This window comes from Myotis daubentonii, chromosome 11 (assembly GCF_963259705.1).
Source record: "Myotis daubentonii chromosome 11, mMyoDau2.1, whole genome shotgun sequence".
NCBI classification, from domain to species: Eukaryota; Metazoa; Chordata; class Mammalia; order Chiroptera; family Vespertilionidae; genus Myotis; species Myotis daubentonii.
In genome coordinates this window covers 18,145,190-18,169,033 of record NC_081850.1, presented here as the reverse complement: position 1 = coordinate 18,169,033, position 23,844 = coordinate 18,145,190, and the positions used below count along the sequence as shown (strand labels likewise).

Here is a 23,844-nt window from a genome sequence, read left to right as displayed (position 1 = left end):
GTCACTATTATATTCCAGAACACAGTAACACATACAAAAGAAGGCATAGAAGCCCCTCCGACTCTATGCCATTGCCGAGTTTGGGGTTAGAGAACCTGCTACCAGAGGTTGGTAATGACCCTTCACCCAGCTATCCATTCAGTCAGCTGGTTTAACAAATCATTTTAAATATTTTTTATGTCAATAGAGCCTGTACAATAGGCAAAACTGGAACAGCTAAGGTCCCTGAAGGCTGGTTTAATGGGTTAGTCATCTCATAGTTCCTCTCTAAACTGAGCCAAGTTATTAAACTCTCTGAGTTCTAGTTCTAGCACTTACTGAATGGGGTTACTATTACTTTATATCCTTCTTGAGAGGATTAAATGAGGTTATCTATGTAAAAATACCTGATACATGCCAAATGTTTTAGGCATATGATGATAGGTGATGACTTCACTCCAATGTTAAAAAAAAGTTACACAGTTAATAGGGAAGTATTACCTTATCTCTGTTCATTTTACCATGATCAAGGAGAGCCTTCTCACTGAGAAAACATGCTATAAGGAGCATTCACTACTGGATCAATTGACAAAATGTAGGTGCAGATAGTAAATTAGATAAAGTTGTTGGATAAATGTTAAATTTACTAAAGTTGGGAACTAGTATACATTGAGTGTGTAACAGAATATACTTATTCTTTGGAAATACACACGAAAGTATTTAAGGTAAAGGACCATAAAGTAAACAATTTACTCTCAAATGGTTCAGGGGGGAAAAATACACACACAGACACACACACACACACACACATACCAATGGAGGAGCGGCATGTGACAAGCAAATGGGGCAAAACATTAATAATAAGTGAATCTGGGCAAAATGCATATGGATTTTTATACTATTCTTGTAACTTTCCTGTAAGTTTGAAATTCAAACTTACAAATAAAAATTAAAACAATTATAGTCATAAAGACAAACAATGTAAATATAGCTATAGTTCAACACTGCTGTAACCAAGGGGTGGGATAGGACAGGGGTGGACAACCTTTTTGTGAGTGTGTGCCAAAACCAGCAAAATCTCTGACTCAAAATTCTTCTGCATGCCAACCCTAATTTTTTGAGAACATGTTATGCCTACTTGATATCTCTTAAGGTGTACATATGTGAAGAACCTTGAAGAAATAATAAAATTTATTAGAGCGACAAAAACACAGTATATGATAATGAAAAACACATTTATTTTTTAACGTATACATGTACACTGATAGTCCGACAGAAACTTTATGACTCCGTTTGATATTATCAGTGGGACTTTTGCTGCTGCATCACTGATGACAGAGATTTTACACCAGGTTTATATTTCGTGACCTTCAGAGATATGCAGGAGCTACTACTTTCATCCATCAGGCTACTCCTATTACGAGACTTAACAAAATTCATCACTGAGAACAAAGATTCACAAGCGTATGTGGATGAAAACATGGAGAGTAACACTATTGCAAAGTTTTTAAACAGAAAAAATTCTCTTGAATGGCATTCCAAGGCTTCAATAGTTCGTTTTTGACACTTCTCTCTGGTACTCCTGTCTCTACTTGCTTTTTTTTCAATGTTTTACAAGTCAACTCTAAGGTCAATAAATTTCTGCTTCCAAATTGAACTACTCTGAAATTCAACCAACTGCATTTCAAAGTCAGCCATGGCTATCCATGAAAACATTTGTAAGTTTAGTTCCTCCAGTTTCATGCTGTCTGAAAACCTCATGAATTTTGCTGTCTCTTCCAGTTGTCTGAATTTCGCAAATCATCTTCTCAATAGTTGATGCAATAATGTTTAAAAACAGCTTTTGAAGGCTTTAACAGTCTGTTCTGTCATCTTTTGGGAGGTCTTTGATGTGCCTCTTGAGGTTTGGGAAATATCTAAATCTCTCACTATTCACACCCCTCTTAAAGACTTCCAGTTTCTTTACAAAAGCCTTTATGTAACCAAACATAACATCAAGTGTCTACCAGGGGTCCTCAAACTACGGCCTGCGGGCCACATGCGGCCCGCCAAAAACATTTATCTGGCCTGCCGGGTGTTTTTGCCTCCACTGTGTGCATAGGAATTTGTTCATAGTTTTTCTTTAAACTATAGTCTGGCCCTCCAACGGTCTGAGGGACAGTGAACTGCCCCCTGTTTAAAAAGTTTGAGGACCCCTGGTTGCCAGTTCCTTGTAATTTAACATTTAAGTCATTCAAATGTTCACAAAAATTGTAAATGGAAGATTATAAGAAAGGGTTTCACGTGCCAGCAAAAGTTACTGGCATCCCATGTTTGGCATGCATGCCAGGGGTTGCCCACCCCTGGGATAGGAGGCAGTGGGTGCTTAGCATGTGAGGAAGAACCAACAGAGAATCTGAATTTGTCCTGGGGAAATAAGCTCTGAGTGGACAAAGGTCTCCCTTGTGGATTGTAAAGATAGAGATAGAAAAAATTAGATACAATTTCATTTCTAACAGGCAGAAAAAAGAAAACTTTAGATACTCCTTAGTCTCTAACAGGAGGTACAGTGAAATGTAATATGTTCACAAATATTTATCTGAGTTCATGGCTGAGGAGTCAACCTATGATGGACCATGGGAATTGCTGTACTGATTCTCTAACTTTTCTGCAGAAAAATAATGTGGTAAATTGCTCTTATGAAGGGAAAAACTGTCGAGTTTGGGAAACACTGCATAGCCCTACCTGGTCTCAGATTCATGATGTGTAACAGAAAGTTATAGGCTCTGAGAATGTCAGAAGTAATAATCTGGATAATGGTCCAAATGTTGAATGAGGAGTCTTTATTTTTGGTGTTATGGGTTGTGTTTTCTGATGTAGACATTGAGATGAAGTTTGAGGTGCCAGGGGTGGTGGGGAGGATGGGCACATATTGCCCATCAAAGTGACTCTGCTTGGCCCAGGACCTTGAGCCACACCCCACCTCAGTCACAGGTTGAGAAAGAGCAGGAAGGCAGTTACCAGCAGCCAAGGCCCAGCCTGAAGGAGCTGAGGGCCGGAGGTGCTCACATGACTTTAGTTTGCTCTCCACACATCCTGTGGCTCAGTAACAGTCCTTCCTTGAAGAGCCTGTATCCCGATGTTGATCACACTTAGTTATATCAATTTCCATCCTGCATAATAAACTTTAGGAAATGATGCTTTAATCTTTAGAATATATATATATTTACACACACACACACACACACAAACACACACACACACACACACACACACACACACTGAGTGGCCAGATTATTATGACCACCTGACATAGGCAAATTAGCTATAATTTCACACTGAAGTTGCTAGAGGGCCAGGCCATTATAAATAGGGAAGCAAGTTGTTTACCACAACAGTAGAAGTGATTTTTTTCTGAAGATATAGGTAAACAGTGCGATTTAACAGCCTTTGAACGAAGGATATATGCTTTCATGCTGTTTCCACCAAATTCTCACTCTGCCATCTGCATGATGCAACTGGAAACGTGATTCATCAGACCACATGACTTCTTTCCAATGCTCGACTGTCCAATCCTTGTGTTCCTGTGCTAATTGGAGACATTTTATCTTGGTAATTACAGACAGCAAAGGTGTTCGAACAGGCCTTGGGCCTCCATATACCATACGATGCCGTGTACGGCTAATTTGCCTACAAACGTCAGGTGGTCATAATAATCTGGCCACTCAGTGTGTGTGTGTGTGTGTGTGTGTGTGTGTGTGTGTGTGTGTGTATAACTGATTTCACACACATATATATAATTGATTTCAGAGAGGGAGGCAGAGGGGGAGAGATAGAAACATCAATGATGAGAAAGAATCACTGATTGGCCACCTCATACATGCCCCAGATTGGGGATCAAGCCCACAACCCAGGCATGTGCCCTGATGGAATTGAACTGCCACCTCCTGATTCATAGGTCAATGCCCAACACTGTGCCACACCAGGTGGACTAGTGCTTTAACCTTTTAAGAGCAAACACATTATCTCTCAAACCAAATATATACTAAACGGCCAAAGACAGGACGCTGCAGTATATGACCATTGTTCTCAAATGCAACTTTTCTTTGATTCTTTCATGTCTGCCCTTGATTGCATGTTCCTTGTAATAGGAAGTAAGTTATTCAAGGAGTGTATTTGCTTGGCATAGTATTCACACAACATCATAGAAGTAGACAGTTAATATTTTTTTATGATGATACCCCCTTTGGCTAATGCCTGCTTTAAATAAAACCTGACATGTTTAACATTATGAGCTCTCCTCGCTCCTAAATATATTACAGTTTAAGATGACTCATTATGGTCACAGTTTGGTATAATTAAAGAAGCACTAGAATTGGTGACAAAGAGACATACTAGGATGGGAATTACCAGTACTAACCACCAATAAAAACTTAAGTGAATTCAACTCCTCTTTCCTTTCTCTATGAAAATTGGTTGTCAATATTTGTCAAAATATTTTACAAACTGTAAAGCACCCTAACCCATAGAGGGTTTGCTTTGTTATTATTGTCATCCTCACCAAACCTGGCAATGTTGCTATGACATAAACAATGGAATATAGTTACACGGAAAGATATAGAAGAATTAGGCCTTCATTTATTTATGCATTTGTTCATTCAACAAATAAATACTCTTTTTGAGCATCTATGATGGATCAGGTGACGTTGCATGCATTGAGTGCATTATTGCAGCCAATGAGGCATAGGCAGGAAAAGGTTTAATAAGATGTGAATGTAATTTGTTGTTGTTGGGAGGGCTATAACTTCATGCACAGCCACCTATTAATTAAAGCTGATTATTAGTACCAGGAATCTGTGCCAGAGGACAGGCCAGGGAAGAATAAGTGTCTGTTGTTAAATATTTGCCATTTGGGTCCTGCTCTCTCATCTCTGTCAGGGCACAAGCAGTGGCTCCTTTGGAAACTACTTGACATCCAATTCATCACCTGTGCTTCCCCTCAAAGAAATTGAAGATCAAAAACACATTGGTATATTCTGGAAGGGTGTTATCAAGGCAATGAAAGTGGACTGCCAGAGAGCCCAGCTTGGTCTCAGTGAGAAAGTGTTTCCCTCAATCTTTGTAGCTTATCAGTAGAAAGGATTGGGGAGCAGATGGCAGAGAAAGGCAGGCGAGTTATATCCTTTAAAAAAAAATAAGAACTCTGCTAAAATCTTCCCAGGGCTCTTAAACATATGAATCATGTATTCACTCATCTGAAATGTTCTATCTATTTTGACATTGCTAGGACACAGAATAAATTAATTACATCTCTGGTATATCGCAAACCCCTCCTGTTATCATTCATCTTTTGGAGCAGAGAGAAGTGGGAGAAGAAAAGCTGGGAGGAATGAGAAGATGTGGAGGGAGGAAGATAAAATGAAAATGTGTATTTCATTTTATTAACTTTCAGAAGACTTTATAAGTTATTGGGGAAAGGTGTTTAGACAACATTTAAAGTGAGTTATTTAATAAGCAGATGCCAAGTGGAAATGCATAATTTATTGCTAATCTGCATCAGCTAGTTTAAGAATTCCAAGGTTTTTCCTTGTTGGCTAGACTAAAATATTTCCACACATAACCTTGGGTAAAAACTGAGGGAAAAGTCATAATCAAGTATTTCTCTATTTATTGCAGCAATTACTTACATAGCGTATATATTTTCTTATGTGTCTTGTGGGGTACAGATGTAATTGAAGTTACAGGGACTTAAAGAAGAAAATACATAAACACAAAAAATTGTGTTTGGAGTCAACTCTTTCATCAAATTTCATATAATGCTCACCTTGCCCAATTGAACTAATTTTGACCACATCTTCATAGACCCAGGGCCTGAATGCTTCTCTCCACTTCTCAGCCAATAAACATATGTTTCTCCCAACACACAATTCAAAGGCACTTTCCTCACCTCCCCAGATGGCAAGTTGATTCATCTACTGCATTTCATATATGCATTTGATAAAAATGTATTATAAAACATATCACAATATGGAAATTATTGGTTCAGATAAAAATGTCAGCCAGTTTAACTGTGAGTTCCTTGAGGTCAGGAAAGATATCTTATTCTGCTCAACAAATAGATAAGGTATTATTATTGTTATTTACTGAAATGCTAAACATTGTGAGAAAAAGAGTGAAGAAAAGTATGAGGTTAGGAATATATGCAGAAACATACAGACTGGGGATTCTTAAACTTTAGCATCCGTCCCTCAGTGCCTCAGTGTCCTCATCTCTAAAAAAGGTATAAACACATTTTATTGATTTTAGAGAGAGGGAGAAAGAGATAGAAACATCAATAAGAATAATTGATCATTGCCTCCTGCATGCCCCTACTGAGGATCAAGCCCACAACCTGGACATGTGTCCTGACCAGGAATCCAACCATGACCTCCTGGTTCATGGATCTGCCCTCAACCACTGATCCACACTAGCTGGGCAAATTATATTTATTTTTAAAAAGTGGTCTAGAGCTAGTTGAAGAGTAAAAACTTGAAAGGGAACAGGACTGACACATGGTAAGTTCTCAAAAAGTGTAATTATTGTGATGATGATGACGATGATGATGATGATGATGATGATGATGATAATGATGATGGTCTTTGCAAATTCCTTGGTAGTTTGGAAGTAAATATTTGAATGGGTGGTTGTCAAGAGATTTTAGTTGTTGCTTCTGTTCTGCCATGAGCCAGTGATATAACTCCGCTAAGACATGACCCTCCCTGAGTCAGGATCCCCATCTATAAAGTGAAAGGTTTGGAAAACAGTTTTGCTAAGGTTTAGAGATTTCCCCCATTGAATTTAGTCCTGTTATTTGTGGGTTTAAGGCAGAATATTGATCATAGGAGTTTTAAAATTAGATCTTTTTAATGCAGAGATAGGATAAAGAATAGATCTGTTACTTAATATGGAGGCCTGTGATGTCACAAATATAAATGATAAATTTTCTCTGTAAAAAATAATTATTTTACTTAGTAAGTTTTGAGCAATGACTACATTAAGCCTCATCATACAAGACACTTATAATAAACATTAGAATGGATATTTCGGTCCGTTAAGCCTAAGCCTTCATGGATATTCCATCAAGTAAACCACCGTTAGCAAGGAAAATACATAGAGGAAGGTGCTAGAGATCCTAGAAATGAAACTAATCTTGCAGACAGCCCTTGTGACTTCCAGCATTTCTGACTCAGAGAATAAAGGTAAAAGAACTTAGGTGGGTTTCATAATTGCTTGTTCCTGAAGCAAGATGCTCAGTTCCAAGCACCCCAATAGTATTTGGCTTCACCACAAAGCTCCCTCCTGTAGAATTAAATTGTGAACTTGCCTGGACACTTTTTCCTGCCATAGCAAGAAGCCTTCTGGTTAAGATCGCGTATTTCCTCTGTACAAAGGCTTGTGTGACCATTGCTTCATGTGCACTCAGCATGCCGTTCCCTGGATGTCTAGTGTCTGTGAAGGTCCTCCACCCAGATCCTTGCCTACTTTAGTTCTCATCTGCTTGCCTGGCTTTTAACTCACTCTTACCCAGTGTCTGATCTTTTGGACATGCTGTCCTATGTCTGTCCACTTTGCTCCCCCTTCCGAAACTATCTGAATCACTTAAAGGTCTTCCTGACAAGGCACCAAGCCTACCACAACAAATTTAGAATATTTACATATCCTTTTGGGCTAAAATTCCAGTCTTTTGCTAGTCTCTACCAACATGTTATGTTATAAACACAATGGGGCTGAGTTCAGGTGTCTGGTTTGCAAATAACTTACTATAAAACTACAACTTAAGTGGTTTTTCTCTCTCTTAAACCTTCTTTGTAGGTTATTATTAAAATGCAGAGGCATGTTGCTGGAGTATATGGGGAAAAAAAGGCAATGTAATCAATGATTTATAAATATAGATGAATATATGTAGTAAGAGAGAAAAGAAAATAATATTGTGTTTAGTTATCTTGGATGTACTCTAAGTGTGACTTTGTGATATAGCAAAAGAAAATATGATTTCTGACTTTTAGTAACTCATGACTTGAAGGCAATAATATGACTTACATGGAATTTAGGGAATTAGGATAATTTGCATAGAATGTTGAGGCTTATTGACCTTGATGTATTACAGTTACCTCTACTGCTGAAACCTTACTTAAAATCCTATTAACCCAATCTTTTGAAAAATAATTCATAAAATATGTAATATTTATTATAAAACATTTTACTTCCATGGATGAAGTAAATTGGGGGAATAAATAGAACATGGTATGGGTTTTTTTGCTAGAATATCAGACATTTTTGCCTTCAATAACAAAGGAGAAGGAGCTAACAAGAAAGACTTACTAAGAATCAGTGTTTCTACTAGGCACTTTACATATATTAGTGCACTTAATCCTAATAGGAATCAAATAATCAAAATGTATTAATAAATTGTATACAATGGGGAAAATGTGACTCAATATAACTGAACAAATTTATAAAAATAAAGTAACTAGTAGATGGAGCATAGTCACAATTTGAATGCATGTCTATTTGCCTTAAAAATTCATACTCTTTTAATTTCATCCTAAGAAAAATATCTTCTTAAAGTAGACCATAGGGGATTAAAGTCCTGGATAATCCTAACATTGCCCCCCATTAATGTAATAAAATTATACTGGTGATTTTTCCTTGATATCTACTTACTACAGTATCCTTACATGAGGATGTTCTTTGTATATTTTATTTTATGAAAAATTTTCACTGAGTGGATCTAAGAAACAAATCTGCTTAGGCTGTTATTGTATTTCTATTGACCAATCCCTAAAACATGACAGGAACTCAGTATATATTTATTGAATAGAATAAATATCTGAGAGTAATGACATATATAAAATTTTTGAATCACTCATATACCTTGGTTTTATAGAAATCTAGTGATTATAACAGATTTAAATTATTTGAATTATATATTATTTGAATGATATATTATTTTATGTTGGTATACGTCTTCTTTTTTTTCCTTAAGCCTATTTTTGTAAATAGAATAACATCTGGTGTTTATTATTCTGAATTTTATAATTTGACATATTTACCATAAAATAGCATTGGGAAATTAATGGGTATACTATCTGGTTTCAGGAATATTATAGTGGAAAAAAATGTATTGACTACTTACTTCTGAGTGCCAGGAGATCTCTATCACACTGGGGCTTGGCTGTCACTGTCTTGCTAGTACTGGGCTTCGTGGTTACGTATAACGGTTCTCCAGCCATAATAATTGTTTACGGCGCGCTGGCAGAGACTCACAAACTCACCTGAATGTTAGCTGTCAGCCTTTATATACTTATGAATTTCCAAGTTGGAAGGTAATTTTTCATTTCATTATCACTCTGTGCATTTTCCTTTTTATGTACTTTTCCTTTTTCCCCTTTTATTTTGCTTCCTTTGATAGCCTAACATTTGGATGTAAAAGAATGTCACATTTATTTAGTCTCCTTTTTCTTTCTGCCAAAGGCAAGGAAATTAGCACCTTGATGGAAGGCAAATTGTATAGAACACATTAACATCATAGGACTCTTGAAAGTATCTCACTGTATTAATATCACAAAACTTACAGGAACCATCACAATTTTCCAATTGTTTTACTTTCCACCTCAAATCCCATTATCACACAAAATGGCAGTGATAAAATATGAGTATTAAAAAGCAACTTGAACCTCTTTAACATTGTTATCAGCCCAAGTGAGGATCAAGGATCAAAATTCTGCCCGTGTGAAAAGATGAACCATATGTGTTTCGTTGGACACTCTTAAGGCTTTAATTTGGCCTTTGCTCTCAAAGAAGGTCTAGGGTAGCCATGGGCAAACTACGGCCCGCGGGCCGGATCCGGTCCGTTTGAAATGAATAAAACTATTGAAAAAAAAGACCGTACCCTTTTATGTAATGATGTTTACTTTGAATTTATATTAGTTCACACAAACACTCCATCCATGCTTTTGTTCCGGCCCTCCGGTCCAGTTTAAGAACCCATTGTAGCCCTCGAGTCAAAAAGTTTGCCCACCCCTGGTAGGGTATTGAATATAGAAAATAGAGGTTTGTGATGGACTTCTGAATAAAATTTGAATCACTAATAACATTTTAATAAAAGTATAAATAGTTTTGTGAGGATAATTTTATTATATTATTTAAGACTTGACTCACAAAATGTTACTTGGCAATTTTCTTTTTATTTTATAAAGAAATTACCCACATTTTCTTCACCACTACAAGATTAGCAGTTTGCTCTGTATAAATTAAAGTACCATAGCTGACATATAGAATGTACCTTCAAAAGTTTACAGCATGATAGTGTATCACTTAAAAACATCATATTTTTCTCTATCTGACTTATTTCACTTAGCATAATGCCCTGTAGTTCATCCATGTTGTTTTAAATGGCAATATTCCATTTTTTTATGACTGAGTAATATCCTCTTGTACATATGTAACATGTCTTTTTTTATCCAATCATCTATTAATAGGTACCTAGGTTTTTCCATATATTGGTTCTGTAATCAATACTGCAATGAACATAGGAGTATATAAACCTTTTTAAATTATTTTTTTCAGGGAAAGATATATAAGTGAAATTGCTAGGTCACATTGCTGGATCACTGATCATAAGAGAGATGCAAATTAAAACAACAGTGAGGTATCACCTCACAGCTGTCAGAATCGCAACCATCAATAAATCAACAAATGACAAGTGCTGGCAAGGATGCTGGTGGGAATGCAGACTGATGCAGCCATTAAGGAAAATAGTTTGGAGTTTCCTCAAAAAAAATTAAATATGGAACTGCCATTTGATCCAATGTTCCTTCTTCTAAAAATATGTCCTAAGAAGCCTGAAACACCAATCAGAAAGAACATATACACGTCTATGTTCATAGCAGTGTAATTTACAGTAGCTAAGATCTAGAAACAGCCCAAGTGCCCATCAGTAGAGGAGTGGATAAAAAAGCTCTGGTACATTTATACCATGGAATACTATACAGCAGTAGAAAAGAAGGATCTCTTACCCTTTGAGACAGCATGAAGGGACCTGGAGAGTATTATGCTAAGTGAAATTAGCCAGTCAGAGAAAGACAAGTGTCACATTATCTCACTCCTATGTGGAATCTATTGAACAAAATAAACAGTTGAACAAAATATATCCAGAGACATAAAAGCATTCAACAGATTGTTGAATTTCAGAGGGAAGGCTGTGGAGGGGGAGAGGGAGGGAAGAGATCAACCAAAGGACTTGTATGCATATATGCATAACCCAGGGACACAGACAATAGGGTAGTGAAGGCCTGGGGTGGGGCATGAGGGTGGGCTAGAAGGGGTAAATGGGGGAGAAAGGAGGACATATGTAATCCTTTCAACAATAAATGTTAAAAAATATAAAATATATATTTTCTAATTGGTTCATCAGGTATATCTCAAAAAACTCTATCCTGATAAGCATCAAACCTAAGAGGGAAAATTACTAAAAGCAAAATTAAAGACAAGCACAAAGGAATATGGGGAAAATCCAAGCAAAATAATGCAGAGGTTTCAATGTTGCTATCTGACAATAACAATCAGACAAGAAGCATTAAGCAAGAGAAAGAACAATGCTTCATAACACACAGTCTGTAATTCACAATGAATATAGATCAATTCTGAGTATCTATGTGCCAATCATCACAGCAGCAAACTTCAGAAAGTAAATAGTGGAGGTCATGCAAGAAGAAATGTACAGACTGGCTAATAATAGGAGACTTTGACAGAGCTTCTTTCTTGAAACAGGTCAAGTAGACCTCCCCTTCCCTAATAGTGAGTATACAGAAGACCTGAACAATTTAATCAATAAGGTATAACTTATGGATATTTATCTAGATTGCCACTCTGGGATATATTCTAAAAATCCTTCCTTAGCCTGAATTTTATGCTCATCTTCATAACAATAGGACTAGCTTTATTCTTTCAGACACCATTATTCAATGAATTTCAGTTCTCATATACAGTACCATAATTTTCATCACCATCACTATTAACAAGCGAGGATCAAGAATGTGGGAAGTGAAGTGTGCATTAGTAAAAGAGAGAAGAGATTTAATTTTCCCTTAACATAATTACAATTGAACTCTCTGCCTCTTGCTGCCTACTTTCTTTTTTATTGATTGCAGGGATGGTTTTATATGTTCATTTTAAATCAAACATTTTCCCATTGTTTGGACTCTTGATTTTTTTTTTTTCATCTCTTCAGTCGGCAGCTGGCATGTACGTAATCTTTTATTTAGAGTTTGCAATGATTTTGGAAAATGGCATGGGCAAAATTTCCATCACAGACTCAGACGGCACATTTTACTGACAGTCAGTCACTTAGCTCTGAGAAGTTTGTATTTAAAACCCTAAGAAAAAATGTGCACATTACAAAATCACTTTGAATTTTCAAATTATTCTGCTTTGGTAACAATATTTATGGACTACCAGTTAGCTCTCACATGTGAATCTCTGAAACTGCTAATTGAATTTTCCTCGTTTGGGAAGCAGATGTGCATTCATAAAGAGAGATGATGGTCAGCAACTCTTTGAAGATGATAGTAATATTTTTGATTGTTGAATTTGTTATTAAATTACTACTCCGACAAATATGGGACTGGCAGGTTTGCCACATTTTGGAAAGAGGATTCTCCTTTGGAAGCGTGATGTAGATGCCCTACTTGCTATTTCAAGCTGTTCTGTTTTCATGGTTTTATTATAGAAATGTATTCAGTTCCTATAGATTCCAAGTTACTTTATACTTACTTCGCTAGTGATACAAACCACAGGGTCTCAAACTATAGTATCTACTTTTGTTCAGTTTGGAGAAATAATTATCACCTCTCACCCACCAACTGTGAGACCCTAGAATATTCAACAGAATGATAAGTTTCTTAGAAAACTTTTCTTTAATTGTGACTTTATTTGTAGAACTCTGTGCTCCCCTCCCCCATAGTGAAGATATAGAAAACCTGAACAATTTAATCAATAAGGTATAACTTATGGATATCTATATAGTTTACCACTCTGGAATATATTCTAAAAATTCTTTTTTAGACTGAATTTTATGCTCATCTTCATTAACAATAGGATTAGATTTATTCCTTCAAGCACCATTATTCATTAAATTTCATTATTTGACAATAAATCTGTTGTGTTTTTAAATAATAAAGTATATAATGTTAATTGATGCATATTGCTTACTAAGAAATATTGGTATCTGCTACCCTTAATTATAAAAAAGATAAGATTGAAAGTGGTATATGGATACCTTTGACAGAAGGAAGGTGAAAAGGGGTCCATTGGGGTAGAAAAAAACACAACTTTGACATTTACTTTTTATTGTTATATTCTATTAAGCTGACTATTTGTATATGTCTTATGTTATACATAATATATTTATGTAAATTTATAATAATTTAATTTTCTTGATTGGTACTCAAGAGAGTATAGAATCCACTGGATTAGATGGGTTTTGCTCAAACTTCAGTCCCTCACATACGATTTTATGAATTTTGCTATATTTGACTATTACTAAAGGTAATTAATACACTGTGAAGGGCTTGGAGATTCAGAAAGTGAAAATCCATACTAGATAGACTATATATATATATTAGATGAATTGGTAGATAGGTGGTTGAATAGGAAGAAAGAAAGAAAGAAAGAAAGAAAGAAAGAAAGAAAGAAAGAAAGAAAGAAAGAAAGAAAGAAAGAAAGAAAGAAAGAAAGAAAGAAAGAAGAAAGAAAGAAAGAAAGAAAGAAAGAAAGAAAGAAAGAAAGAAAGAAAGAAAGAAAGAAAGAAAGAGAGGGAGGAAGAGGGAAGGAGGGAGGGAGGGAGGGAAGAAGGAAGGAAAGGAAAGAAGGGAGGAAGGAAGAGAAAAATGGAAGGAAGAGAAGAAGTAGAATGACATTTTCTCAGCTAAAATATATTTAATAAACACTTGGAACATTCAGGGTCTCCTCAGAAACACACCAGTAATTTGTGTTTTCTTTATAAACTAGATTACAATAACCTACCTTATTTTTACTTCGTCCTAAAGAAATAATATAGTTGGATACAAATTATAGCACACTATTGACATGTGTATAATACAAATTAATATAAATACATAACTATTAAAATAATTTGCAGCCAATGCCATCTAAAATATCTTCCTCATTTACTCCCCGTACACATGTTCCCTTCTGTACTTGGGAGTAATTAACACTAAATGCCCATTTGGCTTGGTAATCAGAGGCCTGTATATATAATGAACATGAGAAGAGTCTGGGGTTTTTTTCTTACCTCTGTCACATTCAGATTTAAGTCATTGAGCAAATGATTCACGTATTCCGACCCTCAGATTTCACGGCAAAGTGGAGATGGTAATACTTACCCTGCAAGGAGAGGAGTGAAAATCTGACACTCTGTAGGGGACTAGCTCAGTGTTAGGCACATAGCAAGGGGCTTAATAAAGTAGAGCTACTCGCCTCTGTAACTAATAGTGTCTTTGTGTTTCTGTTTCCACTTTGTCAGAGGAACTTTCTGTTAATATCGATGTCATGAATCTAGTCTTAATAAGCTTCAGATGCTGTCCTATCTCTCTCCTCTGTGTTGAAAGCTTGGATTTATGACTGTGCCAAACCAGGAAATTAATTTCAGATCCAATTTTGCAATCTCCAGTATTCCTTTCTTCAGGTATCTAAATGTTGATTTTTCTACATCGATGTTCATACACCACATATGAGGAAATGATCTGGTATCTATCTCCAAAATCGCGGCTATCTCTCAGTGCTCACAGTTAATATGAAGAGTCCTCTCAGACTAATTTCTCCAAGTTTCTGAGTTCCTTGAACTTCATCGAAGGTGGATACCCATATCAGCCTTTCTCATTTTCCATTTGAAATGAGATTCCCTTTCTGCCTTCTTCTCTGCCCAAAGCAGGAAACAACTCTCCTCCGCCCAGCAGTTCTCACCATGTTTTTAGAGGCACTGTTTGCAATTTGGAATCATTTTGGCTTATTATAAGGGCTCATACTGTACTTCATTAGCAGGGCTGCTGTGAAAGTATGAAACATTTTTGTGAAAATTACAAGATATTTACACTTGTTTCTCACTGAAAATATGCAAAGCCCTTCAGGGAAAATACAGGCAGATGGTGTTTGAGATGTTTATTGTTTTCCTATGTATTAAGAAAGATATTTAGGAAATATAGTAGCATATTAATACACAAACTATTAAATTAAAGGAGCTGTGATACCCATTGCCATCTTACCAGTCTTTTTCTTTCCCGTCATTAATGTTTTGAAAGGTTTCAGAATTGATTCAAAATTGATTATTGAAAAGCTCCAAAAAAAGCAAAAGCAGCAGCCTCTTTTTTCCCCCAGATACATTTTTTTGTAATTCATATAAGCTCTATAACTAACACTACCAAAAATATTATTTTTTCTCCTCCATCATAAATTTAGGAATATTTCTTGTATCTATCTAGAAAACTGTAGGTAGCACAAATCCACAGCCATCTAGAAATGAACAGAATTAATTTCCGACCATTTAAAGGTCTACAAATTTAATATTTTTTTTTTGCGGATTATCTCTGGAGAAGGCTTATGATTTTAGGAAGCTTACAGGTGCTACCCTGAGGACTTTATTGGAGCAAGTGACAGCATGTGAGTAACTGTGTGTGAAGGACAATATTCTTAGTTCCTACCTACTTTGTCCACATATTATTACAAATATCTAAGGCAAGAAGTTACTTACTAGCTGTAATAGCATTCAAATAGAGCTCAAAGTATAAATTATCTGTATCTCTCCAATAATTGATTTAAACTTTTCCCTTCTACTTTGCCTAATGTCATTTCCCCCTTCACATTCTATTCTTTTGTTTACCAGTTTTGTTTACAGAAAGGCCAAGAAAAGATCCAAATGAGGCATTTGATCACCAGAAAAATGTGTGTAAGGGGTATATAGTGGTAATAAAAACACCTTTTAGAGCTCGCCTTTGAAGATATGTTATTGATAAGCCAAGCTATTTTAGTGCAAGACATTTTATTGTGTTTTGACACATTAATTTTCTCTGGCTGAAGATGAACACAAATACAAGGAGAAAACATTCGATGATAGTGAAAAAAGTTAAGCTAGTGGATCATATTATTTTTCTGACTTTTACAAATGGGCATAGTCATTTTCCCAAATATTATCATAAGAATTAAAGTTAGATATTGAATTACCTGTTTGTTTGTTTTTCTTTTTCGCCTTTGCTGTATTTCCCCATCTTCTTGTTTTTACACGAGATTAATAAATGACACGTTTCAGAAACTGCTGGAAGTTTATGAAGGGTTATATTGACTATGCAGATGCTCTTGATGCCATGAATAACAGTTAGGTGTCCCTCTTAAAATGTGATGCTGAAGGATGAGCTCTGACTAGTCCAGCTCCACATTCTCTACAGACCGTCCATATGAGCAGTTTAGTGAAAATCATTCGTATTAAGTACCAGGCATTTAAATGTGAAGAAGAAATGGTCCCATCAACTGAACAACTCTATCTAGTGGAAGAGATCATTACAATATAGTTATATAAGTCTTTATTCATAGTTTTAAGTACAAAAGTAAAGTTAAATAAAATTGGTTTAAGGAATACCATATTGAAGGCCTCCTCCAAGATGACATTATGAGATTAATCCTTTCTCCACTTGCTTCACCCTGCTTTTGATTTTGAGTGACTTCATTTATTCAAAAACATTCTTTAGATGAATTTTTTTAACATCTAGCAGAGCCTTCTAATTACCATAATCCCCAGTTCACTCTTTTTCACTTTGTCCTTAAGAAATCAATAAAATGTATTTAAAATATCTGGCAGACATCATGATGGATCCTCCAATGAATAGAGAAGGTTGAGTACTCTTTCTGCAAACCTGGAAGACTAAGACTACAAGCCATTGTTCTGTTCTTCACCACAAACATAAAAGCACCTGGCAATGTCATGGTCATCATCTTTCTTTGCCTTTCATATGCAGAAAGTAATTATAGATGCATTAATATCATTTATAGAATGCAGTTCCCCTATTACCTCCATCCCTTTTTTGCTCCTTCCCTGAAAAGCAAACTCAGGTGTTTAAAGTTTGATCTACATAAGTAGAGTGAGAGAAGGAATTTCAAGACAGTATCCATAAAGCACTGGAAATTAAAACTTTCTTCAAAGGTTATATTTGTGTAAGAAAGCCTAACATCATTACCTAAAATACCTAGAACCCACAATGTGGCTACTTTGGTGCCCAGGGCATGTGCTCCAGAAAATAAAGCACCTTTGTCATGTGCAAATTCATAGTTTCCTGTTTCAGGTTGTGGCACCTCGCCCAGGTACTCAGACTTAATGGATCTGTCACCTGATAATGATAGTTCTTCTTCAAAAAGAACATTATACTCTATAAATACCACTGTGAATAAATGATGAATATAGTTTACCAAGAGGAGTCATGCTATCAGCTTCAAAGAATTGAGGTTGACTGAACTGTGCTGGAAGAAAACCAACCAAGCAACTGTGGCTAAAGACAGCTCTTCTTATTGTGTGGAACCAAAGAGGACTCAGGACCAGCAACAGGTGCACAGATCACATCAGGCATCTTGACATCTGGAGGAAATTAAAATTTAGCCTTTTGGGCTCTCGACTTTTACTAAAATAGGATACAACTTCACATTTCTGAAATAAAATAGGGTGGGGGCAAAGGAGGTGGCACAATGTAGTAGAATCATGAATATATTGAAGGAAGGAGCTTTAAAATAACCATGAAGGTCCCCCCCGCATCTTGTAGATTGTGAAAAGTAGACTCAGAATCAACAGGTAATGTGACCTGAGCCACACCATGAAGTCGGGGTGTAAGTAGAATCTGGTTTATTCATTCAATGGATATGTATTAAGTGTCTTCTCTGCCAGGTATTATCCTAGGTTCTGTGGATAAAGTGGTAAACATAACAGCATCTTTTCCCAATTGGGCTTGCTTTTGAGTGAGGGAAAGAGACAAACAAATATAGAGTATCTATAATAATAAAAGCATAATATGCAAATTAGACCAGACAGCTGAACAACCTTCTGGATGTCATTCCGGACGTCCTTCCAGATGAAGCCATGGTGGCAGGGGCTGAGGCAGAGGCATTAGGGGCAATCAGGCAGGCAGACAGAGTGGTTAGGGGCAATCAGGCAGGTAGGCAGAGGCTGTTAGGGGCAATCAGGCAGGCAGACAGAGTGGTTAGGGGCAATCAGGCAGGTAGGCAGAGGCGGTTAGGGGCAATCAGGCAGGCAGACAGAGTGGTTAGGGGCAATCAGGCAGGTAGGCAGAGGCGGTTAGGGGCAATCAGGCAGGCAGACAGAGGTGGTTAGGGGCGATCAGGCAGGCAAGCAGAGGTGGTTAGGGAGATCAGGCAGGCAGGCGAGTGGTTAGGGGCAATGAGGCAAGCAGGCAGAGTGGCTAGGGGTGGTCAGTCAGGCAGGCAGGCAAGCAGTTAGGAGCCAGAAGTCCTGGATTGCGAGAGGGATGTCCAACTGCCCGCAGCGGGATCAGGCCTAAACTGGAAGTTAGACATCCCCCGAGGGGTCCAGGATTGTGAGAGTGTTCATGCCAGGCTGAGGGACGCCCCCATGCACGAATTTTGTGCACCAGGCCATTAATGTATATATGAAAAAGATCAGGGAAATGAAGAACAATAAAGCAGAAGATAGGAATATGGCAGTAAGGAAGTAGAAGAAAGTTGTTCTTTTATATAGTGTCTTAAGTAGAAACTGAAAGAAGTGAAGGAGTGGGCCATCTGTTTATCTCCTTACTCCTTTTCAGTGCTTTCCCACCAAACCAGGCTACCTTCATGGCTCACAACCATTAGAATTTTTAATCCTATGAAACTGATACAGACTTTGTATCATTAAAAAGGCCACCTTTCTTTAATCCAGGATGTTCCAGAAGTAGTTCTCCTGCAGAGATCATATTTTCTAATTACCTGAGCTAATGGTCCTTCATTCTCCTTGATTTCCCCATCACTGTTGTCCTTGCCTTTTATAAATGCTTTTCTGTCTTGATATTGAAAAACTACTCAATTCAGATTTTCCTAAAAGCTCTTTAAGCCATGCTCTCTTTCACTCTCTTCACAGATTTCATTTGGTGCATCAATGTGAATTACCCTATAATGTTCTGAAATTTGGGTTTTGTGAATGGATTGCCTGGGATTGAAACCCTGACTCTAGAGACTTTTCAGCAGAGTGGTTTTTTTGTGGAATTTACTTAATCTTTTGTTCCTCTCTTCCCTTGTCTGTCAAATAGGTACAATCATAATAGTATCTTCAATAATAATATTACCTTCCAGGTTTGTTGTGTGGATTAAATGAGTTAATTTGTGAAAAGCATTTAAGACAATCTCTGGCATACAAAACATGCTCAGTGTGTGTTAGCCATTGCTAGTAGTCCTTAAATGTCACCTATTTTAGATTATAGACTTTGAATTAACATCTCAAGTTGTCAGTTTTCTTCGGAGACTTATCTTCAAATTTCCAAATTTATGCTGAGGTCTTCCTAGATCAAAGCTTATGACCTCAAATTACCCATGTCCCAAACTTCACTATTTATCTTCCTCCAAATCACTCCTTCTTTGTTTCTGTCTCATTGTAGCCTCCCATTTTGTTAGACTGTCCTCTAGATATAGAAAAAAAGTCTAAGTCAGCAAGAAAAACTCTCGCAAATGAGGTTTTTTTTTTTTTCTTCAGGATTGCCTTATTTCTTTTTAAAAGAAAGTTAAAAACCTAATACTTAACCATTTATTGTAAAATATAAATTACAAGGAATAACTTAACACTGAATCTGGAAGCGGGACACGAGAGGCAACATGTTGGGTCACAGGACAAGTAAGGAAAGGCCGTGCACTACATTCTCTTTGCCTTTCCCCCCCTTTTCCTTTGATGTATATTTCTGTTTTGTTTCATCTGTTGTGGTTGCAAGAGTAAATGAACATCTTTGTTTTTGTAAATAAATATTCATAAATCTATGTATACATATCTATAAATTGACAGAAACTTTTTAATTACTAGAAAATCTCAGGAATTCCTAGTAATAACAACATTCAGAGTAAGAAAAGGGAGCACTTCCTGGCACAGGTGCTGTGCAGCTGCTGGGACCCCCCCCCCCCCCCCCCGGTCACCAAGCAGCCTGCATGGACTCGTGAGTGGCTGTAGACGTCCTGGAAGCCATTTATAGCCTGGAAGCACATAGAGATCAAAGGAAACAAAAAGAAGTGAGAAAAAGGAGAAAAAAGATTTTTCATGTTTGCCCTGTGAAATCTGAGTTTCCATAGTATGTGTTATGCACTGTAAGACCCCTTAGCTGGCCTCTGTAAGAATACATACAATAATATTGATATTATTTAGGGTTCTTAGTGAATAATAATCACATTATTTGGGTTTCTAAGAAATTTGTGATTTCTTGGAGAGGAACTCTATCAGAAAGCCGGTCCATGTGTAACATACATATACAGAAGGAATTGGAATATAACCCATTCAGATTTTATTGTTTACTCTTATGACTTCAGATGAAACTATCCTAACATGTATACTAAGTCACCTGTAAATAAGGTTCACTAAAATCCTAGCCAAGAAATCAGTATTGAAACACATACATGTAAATACAGAGGTAGGCAAAAGTAGGTTTACAGTTGTATGTGAAACAGAGTTTATTCTTGTATTATTGTTTATTCATTAATTATTATATTAGTTATTATTATTAACCTACTTTTGCCCACTCCCGTATAAACTATATAACCAATAAATCTCTTGGGGTTCTGATTCTAATATACTGTGGCCAGACCCTACCTTCAAAATCAGTGGCAGTAAATATAGGAAGTGATGTATTTACCTGGTACTACAGGTAAGTTTCAAACATTCCTGTGCTATTGGAAGATAAGTAAATGAAGCAGAGGAAGAGTACATTCAGGGTGAACAAAAAGACTAATATTAACCTGATTCCCACTTTCTTTCTTCTAACTTTCGCTAATATGTCAGCTCCCTATACTGCTGACTGCCTGTTAGAAATAATGCTTCTATGCTCATCATCGATAACGTGACTGCAACAGAGAAAATTTAGGCCAGTTACAATGCCTGGTATAAAGCTTTCTAAAATTTAAGTGTGGCTGTTTCAGCTTGGGTCTTATCTCATTTGAAATTGAAATATGTTTGCAATGCTTGAATGTGGGAAGATTAATTATCACCTGTTTCAAAATAAGCAGCAGTAGTAACTCACCACATGCAAATGTGAAAGTGACATTGTCGACAGCTAACAAGAGAGGTTTTCAGCTGGAAAAGAGTGCAAACAGAAACAAAAGCATTTCTATTTCTACTCTGCAGCTGAACAAAAATGGTGTTTGATACTGGCTGAGCTTGCCTGGGAAAGCCAGGCCCCCATTAGTGTTAGGACCCTACAGGCATGGCGTTCTGCCTCCCAGTTACATCGAGTGAGTTCACATTTCCAAGGTCAGCATAGGTTACACTTTTTACCCAGCAAGAGAGGAAAACACCCACAGTTTCAACGCTGACTATCAATGTGGCCTTAAGCAAAGAAATTGATCTCTCTAAGCCTCAGTTTCTCCATCTATAAAAAGGACATAAATACACGCTTAACTCGCAGAGCGGATGTGGGTCTCTTGTGTGTTAGTATAAACAATTAGCACAGCACCTGTCATGCAGTAAGAGCTTAGTGATTGTTAATCATTGCTATTGCAAAGGTAACCCTCTCTACTGTACGACAGCTAAAACAAAAATTCTTCCTGTCTAATGGCAGGAATATGAGGTTTGGTTTATCCCTTCTTAAAATTCACTGATTATAAGAGATCATTTCATTCCAGAAAGATGCCTTTTCTTTCTTTCTTTTTTGGTTCAAATGCCATGTCTGGACTCCCATAGTTAATATCAGGTCTGTAAGAAAGATCTCTTGGCCCATCTGAGCACTGGTATTTGGGAGCCCAGGTCTCATTATGAATCCCTTTTATTCATAGGGAGGTTGGAAGTTAGTAAGTCTGCTGTCTGTACCATACATTAAGATAATGAGAGGAATATGGTATCAATTCAAATCACTTAGCCCCCCCACCCCATCTCTATTTCTCTCTCAATTTATGCTGCACGATGACATAAAGCACCACCTTGAACGTGAGCCTGTCCCCCATGGTTAATCATTCCGGTACATGCTGAGATACCCCACACTATAATTTAACATGAAGAACAGCTAGGGGTTGTGTTGAAACTGTCATGACTCACAGGAATCTACTAATTTTGTCCTGTTCACCCCCATTCTATAACTTTGCGAGAATTTTTGCCAACATTGGCGGGGGTGGAGAGAGAGGAGAAAGAGAGAACACGAAGCTCTTTGTGAAATGGCACCCGGAGTCCACGCCATTGGCAGTGTTTTCCTGATTCCCCCGGCGAGCTCTTTCTTTGCCACTCGAAGCCGATTCTCCGGAGACATGTTCTTTCATGAGAGTAGAGCTTCCTTCTATCAGGCTCTCACATCTCGCGCGAGGGTAATCATTCCCGAAGCTGGAAATGTCTGCTATCTTCATGCTGCTGGTGCTGAAAGAGGCAAACAAAATCAGCCCGATTGTTTTAGGTTTGGATTAGTCTGGAGTGTAGAGGGAAATATTTTAAAAGGCTTATTTTGACTATCAAAGTGAGTCGATATGACAGCAGTTGTCAGGGGGAAAATGTGCGCCATGCAAACACACAAACAGCCCAGAGCAGCCAGCTCCAGCTACTCTGCAGTAGCACCTCAGAGGGAGAAATTGCTTTCCTGAGCATCAGGGAGCAAGGGCAGCTCTCCAAGTCTCTTAGGGAAAGGCACAACTGAAAAGAGGCATCCAGGATGACAGAGGGGTCCGAGGAGTTTGGAAATAAACTCTTGTTGCCCATCATCTCTTGCATTGTTCTGTGGTTTGATACACGTGCGCCTGTGAAAATGTAATTATTTTAAATCCTGCTCAGGTTGGCAGGTAGTGATCAGTTATGCTCAAAAAAACTTAACAAAAAGGAGGATAACCTGGGTTCGGAAATTGGGGGAAAACGAACTAACATATAGACAAAATAAAGGTAAAAGCAAAATTAATGAGTAATTATGATAGCATTTACTTGCTGGAAGCAGCTTTAGAATTCAGCACAGCCACCTAAAAATCGGAGTGTGTGAATGGAAAGCTACTTAGACTGTTCTGATTATATCCTGTGGCCCCTTTTTAGGTTTGCCATTCAAATGAGAAAGCTCCTTTAATCTGGCATGAGAACTGCATGATTTCTCACCAAAATGCATAAAATTAGAGGTGCCTTCTTGCTAATACTTTAAATGATCAGATTTCTATTTAATCAATTTTAATTGTCATATGATCACCATTTTCCAAGAGAAATTCAATTTTCCAGTGTTTATCCCAGTAAAGTATTGATGTCTACCTTAACACAATTTCCATTTACCAGCTCTTTTTGTTTAAAAAAGAAAAAGAGCAAGCTATTTACTTACTTTGACACAAACAAGTAGTATTTGGAAAAATCATCCTCAATATGTTCCCAGAAGTAGATACACATTGTTGTGTGATATGTTCCAAATTTACAGACCTGAAAACAAAGCAGGGTAATTTCCTCCTATTACTTAGCAAAGATGATGGCAAAAAATACTCTGGAGAGAATATGGAAAATCATATTTTAAAATACTTCTAAAAGCAAATATTCAGAATAGTTGTTTTCTATATACTATATTTATGTCCAAATTTCTTGCTTCATAATAGTTAGATTCCTACACCAAAGCAACAACACAAATTCCGGATTAATTATAGAGATTAATACTAAAACCA

At 37.0% G+C, this 23,844-nt stretch overlaps 1 pseudogene; it reads right to left on the bottom strand.

Annotated features, from left to right (window-relative positions):
- LOC132212691 (cyclic AMP-dependent transcription factor ATF-4-like) overlaps positions 1-23,578 on the bottom strand; it is a 161,739-nt pseudogene extending 138,161 nt beyond the window's left edge.
- Between the last annotated feature and the right edge of the window lie 266 nt (positions 23,579-23,844).